Raw genomic sequence first — 22583 nt, forward strand, 5'->3', positions numbered from 1 at the left:
ACTTCCGACCATAGCAACAACCTTCATATATGGACCCCACTAATTGCAAAAAATGATAATTCCCTGGAACTTTTACCATATCAAATGCAAGTGCACTTCCTTATTTAGCTATTCATTAACTCTGGGAAAGTAACAGTGAGGCTTCCTCCAGCAAGCGGCTTCTACCAGTAGCTGAATTAAGTCTAAATGTACTTTTCCAGGGAAATATCTGCACCTTTCCTTGGGGAGGGGGGCACCTGAATATGAGTTCTGATTGGCTAGAGTCCCCAAGTGACCTTCCTGTTCCACTTCAGCAGAAAAATTAGTTGGTTATACCTGCTGACACTTCACTAACCGTGTCCTTTGTCACATAGTGTACTTTCTGTCCAGCACTGTCCTTAATTGCAAAGTCAGTTGCAGCCTGTGGGAAAAATGATGCTCTACCTAAAAACATGGAGCAACACTGTTCTTATCCCAGCACAGGGCCACCATGGTTTTATTTCCCACCAGTTGTTGGTTGTATTTCCCACCCCAAACTATGGCAGATCTGGCTACCAATCCTTCCTCAGACAGTATAATAAATAAACTTGAATGTTTTGTTCTTTAAATTACACTGCCGGCTTTAAAACTTGTTAATAAATTCTTCTCCTTTGTGCACAATTAATATAACAGTAGTGGGCTTTAGACATGGAATGAACATATATATGGATTTAGAGATATAGAGATAGATATCGATAAAGCCTACTTATAATTTATATCATTAGACATTATCAGCGTTTCAGTAGTTCCTTGAATTGTGTACTGTCTCTTTAAGGAAACTGTTACATCCTCAAATAAGTTCATTTCCCTACTTAAAACTCATAATTTCCCTAACTTCACCCCTGCTCTCAATCTGGTTAAGTACCAGCTCTGGGCAAGGACTCACTGGAAGTAAACATGGTTGAAAGGAGTTTCTTAGCTGTTACTTACCATCAGTTCTTGTGATGGATGCTTTTTTCTCTGGAAATCTTGCTTCAGCTTCCCTTGAAGTCTTCCTTTTGATTAGGGACCTGTGGACCAGGACACAGCAAGAAGGAGTCATGGTGTCCTCTTCTGATGTCTTCTTCCTTCTTAAGGCCAACTGCATAATACTGTCACACTGACCAGAAACTGGATAACCACCTCTGAAGTCTTCTCATAACTTGTGCCTCTGCCTTAAGTGGTATAAGTTAATAATCACCTCTTCACCTCCTTCCTAGCACTAGACCATACCACCCCTGGAAAGGGCTGTGTTTTCCCTTATATACCTCTAGAGCTGCCTGCTCATTGGCCTATCTAAACTAATGGGGGCAAATAGAACATTCTTAAATGGCCTCCAAAGCTTCACCTTTTGAATCCTCTAGTCTACTGTACTGTATAAGGTAACAGGCCTAGTTTTGATGTCTCTATAGCTTCATACAGTTATGGGCCCATTTAACCTCTTCCTGTTATTTATAAACACAACAGTATTGCCTTTTAAAACACAGTATTATTACACACAGCTATTCTAATGCATAGGAAACAGGTCCAACTTCCTGCATCTGCAAAGAGTTGGGCTAGATGAACTTCCAACTATATGGAAGTTGGCTATTAAGAATCCTTGGTTTCTGACTGTGTGGTTGCCATGTTATCCTAAATTATATTTAGAAGGCTAAGTGGCTACTCGTGTGTTCCTCTCCTTGGAGGGAAAAAAAAGGGAAAGGCCATGTGCAAAGGAAGTGGGAGAGAATTAGCCTGAGGATTTGGACTGGATTTGGATTGTAGTCCATAGATCTTGTTGCAGACATAAAGATCACATGAAAATAAAATACTTAAAACAGAATGTGATGTGCATATTTGCCAGGCTAAATGAGTCCACATGGGTGACTTCCATTCCATGCAACTACACAATATTCACTGTGCTTTTATTTTGTTTTTCTGTTAGAAAATAGTGCTTCAGTGGGTACTGGCAGAGGTTGATGTCGTTTTACAAAAGCCAGCTACTGCCCTGTGGAAGCTGTTGCCGGTGCTCTTGCTTGGAAAGACCAAGTGCCCCCAAATCTAAACTGGTCTCCTGCATTGGTAACATGTTGTATTAACAGCAGATTCATTTATTTCCTAATTAACAAAAAGTGTTCTTTTTATTTAAGCCATCTGGCTGGAGAGCATGTTGTTTAGCTGCTTGCCATTACAGATTGGAGCTACATGGGGAGAAAGATGTCTCAGTTCTTGTTTTGGCTTGTGTCTGGTTTGATGTCGTAGGTGCACTATTGCACATGCTCGTCACTGCAGCATTCGTTCCTCACTGACTGCAAAAAAGTGTGTTAAAATATTTCTTTTTACCAACAAAACAGGTATTGTTTTGACAGCCTATTTCATGCCACTCCATCAATTGCAATTCAGACTTGCGGTTCTCTTTACACAACAATGAAAGAAGCTGGAGCCAAGCTCTTTAGATGACCCTCCTCTGTAGGGGCTTGCCAAGAATTTTAAAATAGCCCCATGGTGGTCTCTTGGCTCATCTTCATTAGTGATGATGTACTTGTGTGGATTCAGTGCTGTAACATGAAAGGTCTACTGCTTTTTACCGATCCATCTTCTCTGCGGTTCCCTTCTGTTTCTCACTGTGCATGTAACCTTTCCCTGGTCTTTCCTAGCTGTGCTGTCTCACATCTCCAGTCTGTCTTGAAGTGGAATTCTGCCTGACCTCTAAATTTTCTCTTTCCTGTGCAGCTTTCATTGTTTCTCCACCTTTGCTATATGAGTATTAGTCCATAAATTATCATTTTCAACAGATATGCAATTCTACTTTCCCATAATATCAAAGATCTTCTAGCCTCTGCTATAATCTTCTACTGATACTACTCGTCTTGACCTCCAGGAATATATTAATAAGAATATATTCTTGCCTTACAGGCCAGTCTTCACCTTAGTTATTCAGGCTGATAAAAAGCATGCAATTGGATAGCTTCCACAGCTAAAACAGTAGCAAGCAAAATTGTGCTCTGTAGTCTAGCATTGGCCAACATTATACTCCAGAATTGCAGAAGACAGTATTGGGCCCTGAATTGTTTCTTTGACACATTAGTACTTCACTACACATGCAGGTTGACTTGGGAGCAGTCTGACTCGAGACCACAGTGGAAAAAACACATGATTTGTATCCAGAAGGTCGCCGGTTCATCCCCTCCCATCTCCAGCTAGTGGTTGGAAAGACTCCTGTCTAGAACTGGAGAACCTTGACCACTCAGTGTAGACAATACTGATGTAGGTGGATTAAGAGTCTGACCCTGTATAAGGCAGCTTCCTACCAGTAGAGAGTACTTTTTCTCAGATGACTGAATCATCAAGATAGCCTCATGCATTTGGGAATAGAGGCATAGTTATGGACCATCTGGATTCTAAGCATACCTCCCTCCGCCTTGCAATCCAAGGCCCAGTGTCTAGATGTAATGGTGAAAGAAACAGGTTTCAGTGTGGAGTGTGAAATTGGAGCTGGCAAGGAAACTGGAACAACTAATTGCATGGATGCAATAGATGTTAGGGGTGCTCCGCTGAACAGAGCCTCCTCAGATATAGTTTGGCTTAAAACAGGGATGGGGAAACCATGGCACTCCTGACATTGTTGGACCTTTGTGCCAGCCAGCATGACCAGTTGTGACTGTGGTACAGCTGGTGCCTACCCTTTTAGATCCCAGCAGAAGACCTGGTTATTAGCCCAGGATGTCGGAAATCAAGCCTTTATCGGGAGAAACTGGCAACTCTCCCAGGCACCCGGCTTGGTCTCCTGTTGACCTCCCTGGCTGCATTCCCCAGTAAGTATTTCTAGTGGAAATACTTACATTTTTATTTCACTGCTTTTGACTTACCTGCCTTGCTTTTTGTAACAGCATTGTGAATTTGAAGTGGGCTTTGTGGAGAAGCACCAGTTTTCAGGTAGGCTTACCGGTTAGCCGTGTTGTTGTCTGGTGGCCATCATATTACTCAGCAGAGATGTAGACAGGCAAGTTGACTTAGCAGGGTGTCAAGATGGGCATTTCAACATGGAATCAAATGCATAGAAAGTTCATACAACTGTACTGCAACATAATTTTTTTGCAGCAGCAAGGTCATTAACTATTCTCTAAAACTGTAATGAAAACCTTGCTGTTACGAAAAATTAGAAAAAAATACCAGTAACCCATATCACCAACTAATAGGATACCCATATGTCATATTTTTTAAATAAAAACCCCAACACAGTCTTTAAAACTTTAAACTGAATATGAATTTGTACCAGAGATGAGGGCAAGCAGAAAGACCAGCATTTTTGAGGTTTGATGCTGTACTTTCAAAGCAACCAAGATTACACTCCTCTGCTGAAAAGTGTGCCTTCTCTTTTGCCTCTACTACTTTCACATCAAATCTCAGGAATGATGCCATCGCTCCAGGTCAAAGGAAAAGCAGAACCAGCTGCCTTAAGCCAAACAAAGAGCAGGTTTGCTGTCTTCCCTGCTGTTTTGGCTTGAGCTCTTCAGACTGGAAAATTCAGAAGCATGATCTCTCAAGCTTTGTAAATGCCAAAGCCATCTAAGAGGAAAATAGGACAAGGCTACCCCCAGGCAAGTTTGTACAGAAATCCGCTGGCTGCAAGGAAGATTTACGGTAAACATCGCATAGGATGGAACTGCTCCATGGAAATTATTCCACAAGAACAATCCTGAAGGAGTATATATAGGCAGATTTAAAAAAGGATCATCTGGGAAATATGGTGGAAGGCAAAGGAAGACTCAACAGATGAGGTATTGCCTTTTCAACAGGGACCACAAGACGGCCATCAACAACAAAGCTGTCTAAACAATATTGGCTCGGCCTTGGAAGGTGATTTCATGTTGACAAGGCACACCAAAGGAGAAAGCACATGGGGTGTGTTCCTGCTGTGCTTCAGGGGAATCTGGGTAGTGAGAGACTGCACCCTTCACATGCTGCTCTGTAAATGGAAAAAAGAGAAAGCCTAGCCTTCACAGACCCAGTCTTCCAGTGCTTGCTGGAAAAAGGCACCATAGCTTTAGAAGCAACTACAGCAGCTTGTAAGCAAAAAGGATTCGGTAACACAAAGTGCCAATAAGAACCTTGAGCCTGGAGAAGGATCCAAGTGCCGCAAGAATACTTCTAAATTGGACTCACTATTCTAAAAATATACTGTCAGTATTCATCCATTTCATTTTGAGCCCAGACACTTTAGTATTATGTCTCTCGATATTCTTATAAATGCCATACTGTAAGATAGATGCTTTGATAAATGGTGAAATGCAAAATCTAGCAAAACTGACCTATAAAGGTAGGGAGCACCAGTTGACTATTATATTGGTGATTATATTTGCTCCAGATTGAGCAAAATTGCCTTACTGTAAAACACTTTGGGAATACAGAGTTCCCCATCTAATGTGACATTATTATTATTATTATTATTATTATAGATTTGGAGAGGGGGAGGAAATCTAAAGTGTTAGCCAGGGAAGTTACCATTGAACGCCCTTTTTGGTACTGATTTCGTTATCACTAGGATAAATCTTAAGAAGACTGTTCTGATTTAGAAATATGACTGCTTATCATTGAGGTGTAGAAACTTCATGCTACATGTTCAAGCAGCAACTTATGTACAACATAAATGAGGGAGTTAAAACTAAGAGCAATTATTCACGACCATCTTTCTGTGTGTTGAGTAGTATGATGAGTCATATTTTTGTTGTTGTTGACAGATTATCCCTAAATCATTCAGTCTAGCTGGGAAACTTCTTCCCAGGGAAAGTCTATCTTTAAACTTTGGAGATCAGTTTTTGTATCCTTTGTTTGATTATTGTAAGAGAAGGCACCAATTCTCCAGAGAATATTTATGGTGTGTGTGTGTGTGTGCGTGCGTGAGGGGCTGCAGGGTAGTGGATTTCCTAAAAATTGTGTGCTTCCCCCATTATGCTGGTTGATTCCTTCTGTTGGTGGACAGAGATCATTGGTTACCACTCACTGATTATTTGTTTGGAATTGTTTCACAATACTTTTTTCCCCAATAAATGGGAGTTTCATTAGTTTTTCTTTGTTGATTTGTCAAGGCATAACAGGTTTTATACTTCATATTAATGTGGTTGGTTGGATAGGAGGATGAATAGGGCATTCTAAACTCTGTTCAGTTTGCTGGATTTTGCCTTTTAAAACAGCTAAAGTTGCATGAGCTGTTGCTAGCAAATGGCGTATTGTTACATCACCCAAACAGAATGGGTTTCTGCTTTTGGACAACATATCTCTAAAGTTCCTGGCAGATGGCTATCGCAGGAGGTTAGGAAGGATTGAACAGTTTGACAAACACAGCCTCGGAGAACCTCCTCTGGAATTCTAGAGAGGGTTTTCCAGCTAGACTTAGTCATTCCCCCCCCTCAAATGTCTTGGCATGGCTGATCACTTGAGGGTGACATATGGTAGGAACACGCTCTGAGGGACAAGCCTCCCGGATGGCAAACAGCACCATGCAAAACAGACAGATGGTGGCTTATTCAACCTTGGAAAGTCGTTTAATCCTACATACTGGCAAGGCCTGAGTGTAAAGAGAGACAGACACACAACCCTAATGGAATCTGAAGCAAAGATGTGATGAGTTCACTTACAAATTGCCTAGGACTGAGACTGCAGTAGAGTTGAACTGATATGGTTGTACACAAGGATTTGTGAACATACGAGTTCTGGTTGTTTTGAGCAACATCATAGACTAAAGAACATTGAGCAATGTCAGCACTTGTTCTTTCAGCTAAAATTAAAATGGCATATTTGAAAAGCCACTGATGATTTGAATTGTTCACTTGGTTGAAACTTTGCTTAGGAGAGGTACCTGCTTCTCTTCAGGATTCTGATTACATTTTAAAAGTGAAGTATTCAGGTCTCATTTTCTCTGTCACAAACCATCAGGTTTATAAACACCCCCCCCCCCACAACCACATTTATATTGCATTTATTTGCATAATACATACAAAGAAAATGGTGAAATACAATATTTTGCTGGCTAACAATAGAGACCAACAAACTAAACAGTGGTAATCCATTAAAAATCCAGTTTGTTTTTTAAAAAATACTAATATGTTGGGTTTTTTTAATGTAAATTTTAAAGTCATAAAACCTCATATTTAGGTTCCAACTCAACTAAATTGTTACACTGGCAGGAGCCAGCACAATGACTCCTGCTAGTGCAACAGTGCTTTCCTTCCTCTCTGCCTCTCATGCCCTCCTCCAAATCGTCTCTTGGGGGTTGGGAGAAGTCCCAGAACAGCACATGGAGGTGAGGCACATTGTTCCATCTGGGAAGCAGAAAAGCTGATTGTACGATTGTATTAGCACGATGCTAAATTCCATCCTTAAAAACCTCACCAATAGTGTTATTGGAGCGATATTTTATAGAACAGAGTCCTCCTGTGTAGAAAGTCCTTCTAAAGGATGTCCAGTTTCTGAGTTGTCTTGAAAATGCATAATAATTACTCTTCTGATCACTGCAATAGTTGGTCAAGAGTTTGGAAATATTCACGGCTGAGATTTCTTCTCTGTGTTTCCTTCTCAGAATATTTGCCATCACATGCTTGGTTCCAGAGTGCTCATATCCACTTGAACTGGTTTCAAAGGGATACTGTGATTCTCCAATGTCTGCCTTGGTAAGTAGAGCTGTGTGTGGTGTATCCACAGTCAACCTCCCACCTGATACAGAGACTCTTAAGTTTTGTTTTGAGTAGCCCTGTCATTCTTGATTGTTTTCCCCATCTTCTCCAACACTCTTACCCAACTTGGTGCCATCCAAATGTTTTGGACTACTATGCTGACTGGGGCTGATGGATGCAATAGCCCAAAACAGCTGTAGGGGAAGATTGGTGGACACCAGACAGATGTCAATTCTCCCAAAACACCTCAAGATCAATAGTTTGAAAGGGTTTGCAAAGATTTTAAAATGTGGCTATTAGAATGATAATAAAGATAGTCTTTCTTACAATGAAAACTGAAATTAAAAATTAAAGTGACCAATCAATATGCACATGCTGCCTCTTTCATTTTGTAGGCAATAGAAAAGGTTTTCATTTTGTAGACAGGCTAGACACAGCCTCCTCTTAGAGATTGTGTTTCAAAAAAGGCATATATTTCCTTGCCTGCATTCCTCTGGATACGAATAGCTAAGAGGTGCAGCACTTAGGAGAGGAGCCAGCTGTTTGCAGAAATGTCTTCTCTGCCTACAAAAGAGAGAGAAAGTTTCATGGCTCCTAGAAAAACTGACACAATTGTGTTTTCTCAGACATTTCTGCTGAAACAGCGAAGTCTACGTCAAACATATGTATCACCAATGATTCCTTCTCACCCCCAATATCAGCCAAGGACAATGGGAACACAAGTCAAACCGTACACTTTTATATGCTAAATAAAGTCCAAAAGGTGGCCATAGGCATGTGAACTATTTGTCCTTTCAATACAAGTTCATATACTCTTCTCTATAAAGCAGGTGTGGGAAACCTTTGGCTTTCCAGATGTTGCTGAACTGCAGCTCCCATCACCCCTGGCAATTCTCTATGCTTGCTAGGGCAGATGGGCATTGTAGTTCAACAACATCTGAATGGCCAAAGGTTCTCCACTGCTGTCATAAAGCAGGAGGTATTGTTGGGGGTATTGCCTGTCTCATGTTATTTTTATCTATACTACATAGCAGGGGAGGGTAACTTGTTCTGGGTAGCTGGCCAGATCTTTCCCAACCACTCTGCATGAAATCTGACCAATGGGAGGGTCCGCTTGCCTCACATCAGGTGACCTGTCTTTACTCACACTTTCTGAAATGAAACCGTGTGGGTGAAGGCACATCCCACAAAGCAGTGACAATTGGCTGATCTTCAGCTGATTGTTTGTGCTTGCAGATTGCTAAGCACAGAACTACCTGACCACTATCTGATGTCATAATAAGGCAGGTGAGTGTGATTTGGCCTTAATGGCTGAGCAGCCTGGGTTCTCCACTGCTCCCATATTGTGTGAGGGTTGCTGGCTGACCATCTCTTTTGCAGGTTGATTCCTGGCTAATAGTCCAGAATGATCAGTTGATGTTTTATCAAAGGGAGCTAACAATGGAAAATGCTCCCCTGGTACCCATGAGTCTCTCTCTCTCTCTCTCTCTCTCTCTCTCTCTCTCTCTCTCTCTCTCGGAATGTGATGCAGTCAGAGCTTGGGGAAGGTAACATAGTGCAACACCCTCAAGCTTTGCTAGAAATTAGAGAAAAACAGTTAAAAGGTGTTTTACCGCTCAGATTTGGAGACAATGAGAGAGCTGAGAGTTTTCTACTTCAGGTTTAGCTGGAAATTAGGGTGCAAGTTTGTGGAACTGCAGAAGTTGCACTGTAGAATCTGATGCAGGTTGTGTTGTCTGCTTGCAGAAGTGTCTTTTCCTTCTTTTGCTCTGCTTTTACAAGTAAAGTAGATATGAGGAAGGCACCATAAGCCTCCAGTGCTCTTTTAATCAATGGCAGAGCCAGTATGGTATAGGGAACACAGAAGAAGCACCAAATTTGGTACGCACAAGAATTCTGAGAACCACAGAACCACTAAAGAGGTCATCCAGGAAAAGTAAATCAAGCCCCATGTCACATTCTTGAACTAGGATCCCTGAACTGCAGAGTTGCACTGGCACTACAGGACTGAAAATAATTTCCTTATCCTGATCCCAGTCCTAATTTGGGGGAGAGAAGATTCCAGTGCAGCCCACAGACCTTTCCTGGCAAGCACATGCTGCCATTGGCTTGGATCCCAGGTTGCTCTGCTATTCATGCAGGGGCAGTGATTGCCACTCACACTGCAACCCCTCTTCATACCGAGGCTGATTCTGTCCCAACCCCAGGCCTGAATTGACTGAAATGGGTCAAGATAATGTGTTCCCTCCAAAACAGTCTTATAATCCAATATATATCCATCTTAATAATAGCAGTTTCCCAAGGATCCTGGGTGGTATTCAGTGTTAGTCCTACTCAGAGTAGACCCATTAAAGCTAATAAACATGACTAACATAGATTCATTAATTTCACTGGGTTTACTCTGAGAAGCACTTAGCTGAATACAACCCACGGTCTCCAACTTAAAACAGAAAAACCAAATCAAATGTTTTGAGGCAAACCCCATTTTCAATAAAGCAGACAATATTCTACTCATTTCAAAGGATGGGTTGGGGAGAATAAATTCTAGGGATGTTTCCAACATATTTCTTGAAAATACATCATCTCTTCTGTCTCTGAACGTCCTTAATTTTGTTAAAAAATAACACTTTAAGCTTTTGGGCAGTTCTTCCTAAGAACCAGCATCTTACTGTTATTTTTCTTAGCATATCCTTTCATTATTAAAAGCTTGGTTCTGCAGCTGTCTTGCATACAGATCCTCCCTTTGAAGTCCCAATAGCTTCCAGCGCTGAGTGGACTGCAGACTTTGCCTCTGTGTGTTTTGGTTATGTAACAGATTAGATCACTATGAGCATAGTCGGATGATCTCAACAGAGTGGAAATGAGGGATTTGAGCAGGAGAAAGAACGAGATACAGCGTTTGTTTTAGTTTTATTTAAAAATGATTGCTACCCAAGATAGCAGCATGCCGTTGAATGCGAAAGTAACCACACCATAGCAAATGCTACCTTCCTTTCATTTTTATATTAGAAAAATGTTTCCCATGTGGCAAATAATAGGATTATTGGGAGTCAATCAAAGCAACACAAGGGACTAATGAAAGAAGAGGGGGAAAAGATACATGGCTTTCTAAACATCATCAGAAATCTGTAGGTCTCTTTAGTTAAATATTTGGGAATGGCTGTCTAGTAAATTATTTGGTTAGCCACATAAATAAAACGTTATCTCATGTATATTTTCCTCATCCCTCTGAGTAAAATTCATGCCGCATCCAATTTGGATACAAATATATAGTCTGATAATTTGTCAATAGCTAACATGTGCTGTGGAAGTTAAAGGTCAAGGCAGTGCAACATACACCCTTAAAAATGCCACTTCTACAGGAGACTAAGGGGCTGGTTAGCACAGTTGGTTAGAGCGTGGCGCTAATAATGCCAAGATCCCTGTATGGGCCATTGTACATACTTCGTACAGGAGATGAAACGAGTTTCAAGCACAACCTGCAAAGTTAAATGTGGGTAGTTTATATCCATTCCGTATCTGTCATTTTTTTTTTTTTCATATTCAGTATGCCTTAGTAGGCAAGTACTTTTTGACTATAAAAGAATAGTGGTGTGGTGTTTTTTTAAAAAAACCTCATTACATTTATATATGTCGACAGTGATCATTGTGCTAATTATGTTTATAAAGTTGGGGTCCAAGTCCAGTTGGCTCCTCTGCTACAGTAGGATACTTTTCCATTCTTACCCCTGCTGAGTTTTAGTATCTGGTAGCTGTTTCCATTTCACATAGCAAGCAAGTGGCATAATAGTATGCTGATTGTGCTGAATAATGGAAATGTATTCCCCATAGGATAAGTGACTTTGTGGCATACTACAGATGTAGCACTAAACTGTGACCCCCATCTGCACTCTACATTTTAAAGCAGCATCGTACCACTTTAAACAGTCAAAGCAGTGCAAGGTGGTAGCACACAAGCATGAGACTTATGTATGTATTACCAAACTAAACCATAGCTTTGTATTACATCCATACCAGGCCTGTGTTTGTGCCAGCATGTGTATCTGCAAGAAATTATTGTCCTCATCAGAAAATAAAAAAGTGCAAGTTAGGAAGACACCCTTTTCTAAAGCACAGTTCAGTCCTGTTTTACCTTTTGCTACCTCTTATTGTGCTTGCGCAGAGATCTCAACAACATGCCCTTTTAAAATCTGCTTTTGGTTTTTCTTGGAGAGGTGTCATTTTTCGCTTCAAGAAGCTGAAAGTTCATCATGCGACTCAACAGATCAGTAAATGAAGTTCTCGAGTGTTACACACATGCAGTGCACACTTCAGACAAGCAGCTAACTTCTCCACTTCTGATAGCATTCAACTGAAATCTCAATTTTCATAATGTTTTAATGAAGAATGAAAAGTTGCCTTAATGTGGATGAGTAAGCCATTCCTCAAGTCATCAAAGAAGAAGGGGAAAATAATAATTAGAAGTCATGCCTGAAAGACTATCTGGTGTAGTTTAATGGCAGGTTGGCATTTTCTTCCCGCCCCTCAAATCATGCCAGGGGAAAATTGCTGATGAGTCATGATATGCTGTAAGTGCTGCAATGAGGGGGGCATGTCAGAGTATGATTCATAAATAATTGCTGGTAGGGATGAAAAAGTCGACCAATATCCTATAAAACAGGGAGACCTGTCACAAAAGCTTAATCTACCTATAGTCAGGGGATAAATTAATGACCAGTATGGATGTCACTTTAATTTTGCTCCTGCAATGTGTGTACCACAATGCAGTTACATTGGGTACTTCCAAAACAATTTAACAGGAATTCAGTACTGAACTGTCTGGGGCTTTGTTGCTTAATAAGATGAATCTCAAACTTTTTTTTGTAATTATGCTGAACAGCAGTTAGTAACTTTGCAGGCTTACTCATTTGCAACTAATGATTTCATTTAATAAAATATAGTAAATCTAGACAACAACCAGGACATTTTGCTAGCATTTCCTATGCCACAATTTGGAAGTGTGTATAAGCAAAGCAAACTTTATAGTCTGCAAACTATACAAGGCAAAGGACAATAGCGAGTCTCCACAAATCAAAATAAATTCTGTTTGAATTAAGGCTTTCAAAAAGCATTTGACAAAGTCCCTCTCATCAAAGGCTCTTGAGTAGACTTGGCAGACATGGGATGACAGCTCTTCCTATGAATCAATAACTGATTAAGAAAAGGAAGCAGAGAATAGGAATATCTGGACTGTTCTCAGTTAAGTCACAGTGTAAGTTATCCTGAACATAGGTGCAAACTCCCTTGGAACCGTGGGTGCTTGAGCACCCACAAAATCCCCCATGAAGGGGCTGGGCACCCACAAATTTTGGTGCCATGGCCATGAACGCTGCATGGCACCCATAGCCCTGGGCACCCACAGTTGTGGGGCCAAGCTGGCACTCCTGATCCTGAATATGTAGTATTGCGGGTGGTGCTGTGGTCTAAACCACTGAGCCTCTTGGGCTTGCTGATTGGAAGGTCGGTGGTTCAAATCCCCGTGACGGGGTGAGCTCCTGTTGCTCTGTCCCAGCTTCTGCCAACCTTGCATTTCAAAAGTATGCTAGTGCAAGTAGATAAATAGGTATGGTGGGAAGATAAATGGCATTTCTGTGCGCTCTGGCACTTGTCACGGTCCTCCATACGCCAGTGGCGGTTTAGTCATACTGGCCACATGACCCGGAAAGCTGTCTGTGGACAAACGCCGGCTTCCTTGGCCTGAAAGCGAGATGAGTGCTTCAACCCCATAGTCACCTTTGACTGGACTTAACTGTCCAGGGGTCCTTTACCTTTTTACCTTTTTATTGTTGGAAGAACATTAAAAGTATCTTGCTATATTAGACCAAGACTCCTCTATACCTATTCCCTTCTGATTTTGATCCACATCTCTTTCCTGCTTTCTATTAACTGGATTCTAGGAAAGGGGTGGCCACCAAGCAATTTCAAATGGCCCTGGAAGATTTCAACAATTTGGTGACAGTGGTGTCCTTTTTTATTTTAAATGTATCGGTCCACTTTGTGTATACAGTGCATTAGAGCAGCAGGTGAATAAGATCTTCCTCACCTTGCCTTGTTTCAAGGCATTCTATGGGGCTTTACATACAGTTCCAATGGAGCTGCTGCTTCCAGATCACTAAGCAATGATCAGCAGCACTTGGTTATCATTGGAGGTTTCTGATGTTAACCTGAGTACCAGTGATAAATTCTATGGAAGCAGAGCTTCTGTTGGTAACCACAGAAGAAACCCCATGGACCACCTTGAAGCAATAAGCCAGGCAAGAAAAATTGACTTTGCTGGAAGCTGCTACTTCAAAGGGCCCTGAGGCAGCAGTTCCCAAGGCCTTCCCTCATCTCTGCCATCAAGAAAGGTAAAAGGCAAGGGAAGCTGCCTGCAGTTGAATGTGCCTGCTATATACACGATCTACACGATCGTGCAAACCTCTTTGTGTGTTGTGAAAGAAAGGGAGGGAGAGAGAGAGATTGTCCGCGGCAACTTTGGCAACACCCATATTTTGACCATACTCACTGTACATTGTAGTCTCTTGAGGTTACAGTGGGGCAATGTGGTCCTCTGGCTGAAAAGGTTTCTAGGGAATGCAGAATGCTGCCATGATTCAAGTTTTCTCTTTCACCCAGCAAGAGTTTCCTGCTCATTGTCGACCCAAATATGACAAATATTGCGAATCTAGTAATCTAATAGCTTCTACCTTCATTTGGCCTTAATGTGGAGGTGTTTTTTTAATGTGAGGAGGAGGCTTGATTAATTTATCTGGGTTTGATATGGGTAACATTTAAAACAGTAAAATTAGTTTGGTAGTCCGTTCATTTTTATTGCAGCTTCCTTTGCAACAATTTACCTCATGGAGCAGAGAAATAGAGTTTGTCAGAATTATTTCCAGATACTTAATTTACTGTGGAATTACTTAATGCCTGTGTTTTTAAAAATACATTCAAACCAATTATAGGCAGATATTTAGTTATATTCAGTATATTTATTTACATGAACACATTACCTGCGCTTTAGCTTTGTATGCAAGTTTTACCTTTTCATTTCATGTATTTTTGTATTAGGTGGTTTTAATATTTTACTTGCAAACCACACAGATAACTTTAAAAAACAAAAACAAAACAAAACTGGGTATTGAAAGTAAATGCATAAAACATACTTCCTCCGTAAACAAATCGGAAACTCTTATCTTGGGTGGATTGATTTTAAATTGTTTTTTAAGTTACAAAGAGTTAAATATGCGTGCTGAAATTTCGCAGCACTGCAGATACTTCTGACAACAGTGGCTATAACCTACTAGATGTCCTCTGTATAAGCACCAATGTGACTTTGGGGACTGCTGAGACTCAGTCTGTTGCGACTGGCATCAGTTGCCACAGGCAAGTAATCACAAGAAACTGACCTTGGCGAAAGCACATTTTACACTTCAGTGCTGTTCGACTGTGTGTGTGTGTGTGTGTGTGAGAGAGAGAGAGAGAGAGAGAGAGAGAGAGAACAATATGAATAAAAAGAAGGCAAAAGGATTATCACAATTTTCAGAAATTTCAGAGGTACAGTAGTATATGCACAAATATAGACTAAACCTCTGGATGCCCAATTTTATTTCAATTTAATTTTTATGTCAATTGTCCTGGAAATACGTATCAAAAAGTGCTATACGAAATAACTATATATTTTTAAACAGAAAAACATGAGTGGCTGCTTTTAAAATATACCTCTCAAGGAGTGTGCAAAACAACTAACCAAGCTTCTTTCTATTCCTCACTGTGCATTGTTACCAGAAATAACAAATTCAAAACCAATATGTATGATTTTAAAAAAAGACCTTTTATAACGTAATTTTAAAATGCCTTCGTTGTGGTCCCAGTTTAAACTTTTTGCTGCAACTATGAATACTGTGCACTGTGATGGTGTCTTTTGCACTGCAACATGTGCTCAGTTGCCACTAATTAAGAACTTAATGGAGAACTTTATCACAACCCCTGATGCAAGAGGCACACATTTTCTCTGTGTTCTTTTCAACTTGCATATACAATGGCTTGAGGCCTTGAACTGCACAGTTTGTCAAGCCAGAAACAATGTTTTTCAGGGACATTGATGACCTAGGGCAGATAAGCTGACAGGCACTGTGCCGGAGGCACAACCTGCAGAATTTAGACTGCCATGTGGTAACTTATAAGATACCTTTTACAGTTTTCAACACTGGATGGCTCAAGTAAAAAACCCAGTTTAGTTTATACTTCAGATGCACGTTTGTTTCTTAGAAATATTATTTAAGATTATGAACAACTTACTTACCCCAGTGTCCAAGACGCAGGCTGCTTTGCATATCCTCCAACATGTTGCCCAGAAAACGTAGACACACATCTTTTGGGACACACTCCTGCACAAGTCATGTGATGTGACCCATGAGAGATTGTGCCCCAAAACATCTTTCAGGCCATGGTGCCCAAAAACACACATTTTGGGCACCGTGCTCTGGAGAACACAGCCCCCCAAAATAGGATGTCCCGATTTAATTGGGGCATTCAGAGATTACCTGTTTGTCTCCAGGCCCAGTTCAAAGCACCGAGGATGACCTTTATAAATAGCATCGGTCCAGGAAACCTCAGGGGCTGCCTTCTTCCTACCAGCCTTCCTGCTCCAAAAGATTTGACAGAAGCTTGTCTCTTTGTCTTCTTGATGGTGCAGGCTTGGCTGATAAGAGCTAGGGAAAAGACCTCCTTTGTGGCTTCACCCAATTTACAGAACTCTTTGATTCCCCAATGGTGTTTTACTGTATAACAAAAACCTTTTAGTTTAGGCAGATGTTTTATCAGCTAGGCAGGTTTTTATCCAGTGCTTTTCTTATAGACTCACTGCTGCACTTTATATATACCATTGTATTTTATGGTTGCTTTGAATTCTTGATAGCCACTCTGAGTAGTGCATAGGCAGGATATACCGTACCAATTCAAAATAAATAAATAAATAATAAAATTATTGGGCATCTAAATGAGTGAAAATTAGCTTTTTAGCAGGGAAGAGGCAGAGACTGAACTCACTTGCCCTCCTACATGCTGATTTTAGGCATTTTAAGAAGAGCTTTTGCATATGCAACCCTGGCTGCTGGATTAGGGAAACCTGTGTGCAGTGCCTCTTTACATGTACAATACCCAATTCAGCTAAGGATATACACTGGAAGCCTGCTTCCACATTCAAATTTCCCCCAGCTGGATCGAAGCAGACCAAAGCCGTGTTTCAATTCCTGAAGCTCTCCACCCATGCAAATTGGCTGATTTCAACCACATAGTTCCAAATTGTAATCACCACTGCTTGCTTCCAACTTAATGTGTTCAGGATTATGATGCAGGACAAAAAAGGTTCTGGAAGTTGGAACAATAGGTATAACCAATTAGTAAGTCAAGTTGCCTTCCTACTGGCAAAGTATTGATCCTTAAGTGGATGCCTTAGTATATGCAAACAAATCATGTTTATTTAAATTTTCTATGCTGCCTTTCTGCCTTTCTCTTCAGCTATAATGTGGTTTCACTAATTCCCATTTCTCAATCATTTGGGAGAGAGAGAATTTCTGTTAGTAACTACGAGTGCCTCACTTCTTTTTAAGACTTCATACTTTTCTCCATAGATTATAAACTTTAATGAGTGGTCTTAAGAGTGTAGGAGGATGAATCTTACAAGCAAGCTGTTCATGTATATATTGTTAATACATGATGAGAACAGATTACTGAGAAGCAATTCAGATACCAACACAATAGTCTGCCTTGTCCTCAAAAGTGGTAATTTCTACAACATTTTGATTCACCCGTTCCCCCCCCCCCTTACCAGATGCATGAATTACTCTTTTCAACAATATGTAGCATCTGCTAATGTTCTGTGTTGCTTTCACACTGTGGTACAATATCGAGACAGCAACATTGACATGTCTGATTCAGTATTATCGCAGAGATGGAACAGGCACAGTTGCCCTGCTGTAGTCCTGGTCATTGTTCTTTGGCATACTTTGGAGAGGTGGTCCTCCACCTTGGGCTGTGCACACACCATACTTTAAAGCACATCCCCCCTCCCAAAGAATCCTGGAAACTCTAATTTGTCAAGGGTGCTGGAAATAGTAGCTCTCAAAAGTAAACTACAGTAAACTTCCAGAATTCTTTTTTGGGGGGCAGGTGGGTTATGCTGAAAATGTGTTTTAAGTGAATGGTCTTCACTTAATCTACAGTCTTAAATCAGTGGTGTATTTTTAAGAACTACTTAATATTTCAGCCACATAAAACCATCTCTGCCATAAATGTTTACTTTTCATTCCTCCCGACTCCAATGATACTGATGAAGGAATACTTTTGGAATATGAGTTGATGTCCCTCCATTTCCTCCTCTTCCTCCTCATGCCTCCAGGAGATTCTAGAACCATCTGTACTGGGTGCACGTTAGAGATTTTTAAAGAGCTGAGATGCGCTCTGGTAAAGGTGTTATTGCCCATAGGCAGAATCATTCCCTGGTGAAAAGTGAAAACCCTTTTTTAAAAGCTGGCATTTTTCAGTCATTTTTTAATTTTATGGTTAATTTTATCTTTTGTGTTTCTTTTGTGACATCACTGTACACTACTTAGAAATGGCAGTGTTAAGTGGTATAGTTGCCCTGGGCCTCCACCTGTGTAGTTGCAGTAGATGTAAATGTCATGGGCATCTATTAAATAGTGCCTATGAGGGTAACTTTATCTACCAAGCACAATAGATGCCAATTTCCAAAACCAAAGAACCATAGTTTTTCTCTCTTGTTGAGATTCATTTTCAAATTATTGGGACTCATCAAGACCATTACAGAATGCACATACAAATTTATCACCTGCGTAGCCTCACCTGCTTCCAGTGATGGAGAGAAGTTAAGTTGAGTGTCCTTAGCATACTAATGACACCTTCCTCTGAACCCTCAGATGATCTTCTCAGCAATTTTACACAGATGTTAAAGAGCACGAGGGATAAGATGGAATCTTGCAGGACCTCACAGCTAAAGTGTTTCTCACAGCAATTGTAACGCATGAAACTTCACTTAGTTGTTTATCAGGCAAGGAAATAGAGGTTGGAACTTGAGTGCAAATACTGGCAGATTGGGGTGAATAACATATGAGAGCATGGAGACTCTTAAAATGAAGTGGATCATTAAAAACACCTCTGGAGGTGACCACTTGAATTTAAGTAGGACTGTACCTTTTAATTCAGACACTTTCCTTGAAGAGGGTCAAGCAATTGTTAAACCAGAGAGTTAACAGACATTTGAAATGCAGAGGAAAATGGAAGCTGACCAAAGTTAGGGCCATTGCCCCACTGAACTGTAAAAGGAATGCTAACGATGACAGATTTTTTTCTGGAAAGACCTTAAGTGATGGAAGTTTAATTTCCGTTGTCAGTAGAAAAGCTTTTGGAAAGACAACCAGCAGTGTGCCATTTTTGTCACAACCTGAAATGTCAATGGAAAAAGTTTTAGAACAGATTGGTAGAATAAACAGCAAGAACACATGAGAGCCAAATGTTCATCTAGCTTTTTGTTTTATTGACTTCAATTATTCTGCAACATAGATCTGAGAATTTTAAAGTCATTCCCATGTCAGATTGCTGAAACTCTAGAATGTGTCCTGAATGCCATGCTCAGCTACAAAAGGGTGTTTATTTTGAGACTTGAAAGTACAGTGGTACCTCAGGTTAAGTACTTAATTCGTTCCGGAGGTCCATACTTAACCTGAAACTGTTCTTAACCTGAAGCACCACTTTAGCTAATGGGGCCTCCTGCTGCTGCTGCGCCGCCGGACTATGATTTCTGTTCTCATCCTGAAGCAAAGTTCTTAACCTGAAGCACTATTTCTGGGTTAGCAGAGTCTGTAACCTGAAGCGTATGTAACCCGAGGTACCACTGTATATACAAAGTAAAAGACAAACAACAACAACAACAACAACAACAACAACACAAAAGCAGTAAAGTGCCTTCAGTAGTGTGGTCAACATGGGTGGGTCACACTAAAGGGAAAGCCTGCATGAGTAAGAAAGTTTTTAACAAGTGTCTAAAGCATAGCACCATAGATGCTTGCCACGTGTCCAAAAGGAAGGAATTCCATAAAATAGGTGCAATAGTGTTAAAACTTCTGCTCTGGGTGGCCAAGAGGTAGATCTCAGTGACATATGGCACAGTCAGAAGAGCATCTCCGAAAGACTACAGTGAGTAAGGGGTACAGGTGGAATAAGGCAGTTTCTCCAGTAGCTTGTTCCCAGGTTGTTTATAGCTTTATATACTATCAGTTTTACCTTCAGCCTGGGCGCCTGTGCAGTTCTTTCAACAAGGGACATAGGCTGACACTAAGATTCAGTCGGTAGTCTGGCTGCTGCACTGTGCCCTAGCTGCAGCTTCTGGACCAGTCTCAAGGGTAGCCTCACACACGGTACATTACAGTAACCAGTCTTTGGGATTGCCAGTGACCAGATTGCTGGAATACCTGTGAATTTTATTTACCAGAATGCGTTGACTGTGCTATTTGCTCAAACTGTTACTGATATGATTATAGTTTTACTGATATAATTATATTGATTGTAATGTTAATTTTTAATGCTGCTGATGCTAGTTGCTTTCAGCTCAGTATTCCTGTTGGAAATGTAGAATACAAATACAAATTAAAATAAAACAAGATCAGATTGGAAAAGGAAGCATTTCCTATCAAAGATCAGTTTGTATGTCTGTTATAATAATGACAGAATACACAATACTAAGAAAAATTTCAAAAATGTCTAAATTAGAGATCCCAAAGGCATAGTATGTGAGAGGTCTGCACTACAATCCAAGAAAAATTCATATTTTTCAATACTTCCAATGAAAGGGGGGTGGGAAGGAATGTTCCATAAAGATAAACTGCTTATCTCTCAATAACTGAATTAATGAATTAATAATAATAATAATAATAATAATAATAATAATACAGTGGTACCTCTGGTTATGTACTTAATTTGTTCTGGAGGTCCGTTCTTAACCTGAAACTGTTCTTAACCTGAAGCACCACTTTAGCTAATGGGGCCTCCTGCTGCTGCCACGCTGCCGCCGCCTGATTTCTGTTCTCATCCTGAAGCAAAGTTCTTAACCCGAGGTACTATTTCTGGGTTAGGGGAGTCTGTAACCTGAAGCGTATGTAACCCAAGGTACCACTGTAATTATATTATATTATATTATATTATATTATATTATATTATATTATATTATATATTATATTATATTATATTATATTATATTATATTATATTATATATTTATTTACTTACATACTTACTTACTTACTTACCGCCCATCTGGCTGGGTTGCCCCAGCCACTCTAGGCGGCTTCCAACAAAATATTAAAATACAATAGTCTGTTAAACATTAAAAGCTTCCCTAAACAGGGCTGCCTTCAGATGTCTTCTAAAAGTCTTTTTCTCTTTGACATCTGGTGGGAGGGCGTTCCACAGGGTGGGTGCAACTACCAAGAAGGCCCTCTACCTGGTTCCCTGTAACTTGGCTTCTTGCAGCAAGGGAACCGCCAGAAGGCCCTCGGCGCTGGAATTGGTATTGAATGCAGGAACACAAAGTTGTAGGAGTGTGAGGTTGTTTAAGAACATGGTCACTTTGTCCATCTTATACATGCATGCTTAATCAAAATAAAGGACTATAGCAGAGTGAATTGATGACACATAACATAGTGAGCATTCTTGTAGGCGTTATGACCTTCCTCCAGCTTCCAAACAGCAGCAGTAAATGGCTAATGTTTATCAAAGTTGTAGAAGAACACCTGTAATTCATAAAACATACTTTATAAGACCATCAGTGACTGTTGATGGATTTTATGTAAAATAAACTTTCCTGGAAATTTTGGTGTTCAGACCACAATTCTGCACATACGTTAGCATAATAAAATTTTTGAATGGGAAGGTACTTCGGTGGTAATGTAGTCTGACCATCACCAGCCTGCTCCATGTAGGAAATCCTAGACAGATAACTCTCCAGTCTTTGCATAAATTTATCCAGCGAAGAGAGAGAGAGCCATCTACTACCCGGGGCAGTCTGTTCTATGGTCAAGAAGCAAATGTTCTGATAACGTTGAGCCAAAATCTGCTTCCTTGAAATTTTCACCTATCACACATAGTGTTTATCATAAACTGCATATATTTGTGTCTATTTTAAAATAATGAACTTCCAGCTTGGCTGAGATTGAAAGAGTCAGGAGTTTGGACATTACCCCCCCACCCCACCCCAAATGAATGAATGAATGAGATCCTTCTGCAATATCACAAACTGCTTTTGAAAGACCCCCCCCCCTTTTTTTTTCTTCAAAAGGGGTTTGTGTGTGACTTTGGATGAACTGCTGTTTGAAAAACAGAATCACAAAGCTTCTTTAGACAAGTGTAACTAGTTATGTGGTTCTTTGGATCTTGGCCAAATTGCATCCTCTCATTTTAGTTCATTGGGTTGAATAACATTCATTATGTAGATTCATTATCATTCTATATGTAACAATAGCATATCTAAATGGCCCACTTATGATTTTTGCAACTTGTTCAGATATGAACATTCTAGCTTGCTTGAATTGGTATCTGGGATCATGTTCCCAGAATTGTCTTCGAACAAATTGCACAGGTAACACATTAGGACAAAATGTTTTCATTTGTGTGGGTTCTTTGTAATCATTCCAAAAGCCATCCCATGGATGCAATATGCTGTGTTGGATCTAGACCAGACTCTGACTGCCATCCTAGGCAAATTAATAGAAACTGTACTTATAAGCAGATTGGTTGAGCTTATGGAGAAATATTATATATTGGGGAAAGGGTGCTATTAGTTTTCTTAAATGTAACTCATGCCTCGTATGGCGCTGTGGTCTAAACCACTGAGCCTCTTGGG

The 22583-nt window shown here is 40.4% G+C and overlaps 1 protein-coding gene across 1 annotated transcript in view; it reads left to right on the forward strand.

Annotated features, from left to right (window-relative positions):
• The window catches only part of LDLRAD4 (low density lipoprotein receptor class A domain containing 4), a 268311-nt gene that overhangs the window by 37277 nt on the left and 208451 nt on the right, over positions 1–22583 (forward strand). The window contains exon 2 of the mRNA XM_083450231.1: positions 7556–7646. The gene's annotated coding sequence lies outside the window, so the exon portion shown is untranslated. The remainder of the gene's footprint in view (positions 1–7555; positions 7647–22583) is intronic.

The sequence above is a fragment of the Podarcis tiliguerta genome (genome assembly GCF_965153285.1).
Source record: "Podarcis tiliguerta genome assembly, chromosome: 7".
NCBI classification, from domain to species: domain Eukaryota; kingdom Metazoa; phylum Chordata; class Lepidosauria; order Squamata; family Lacertidae; genus Podarcis; species Podarcis tiliguerta.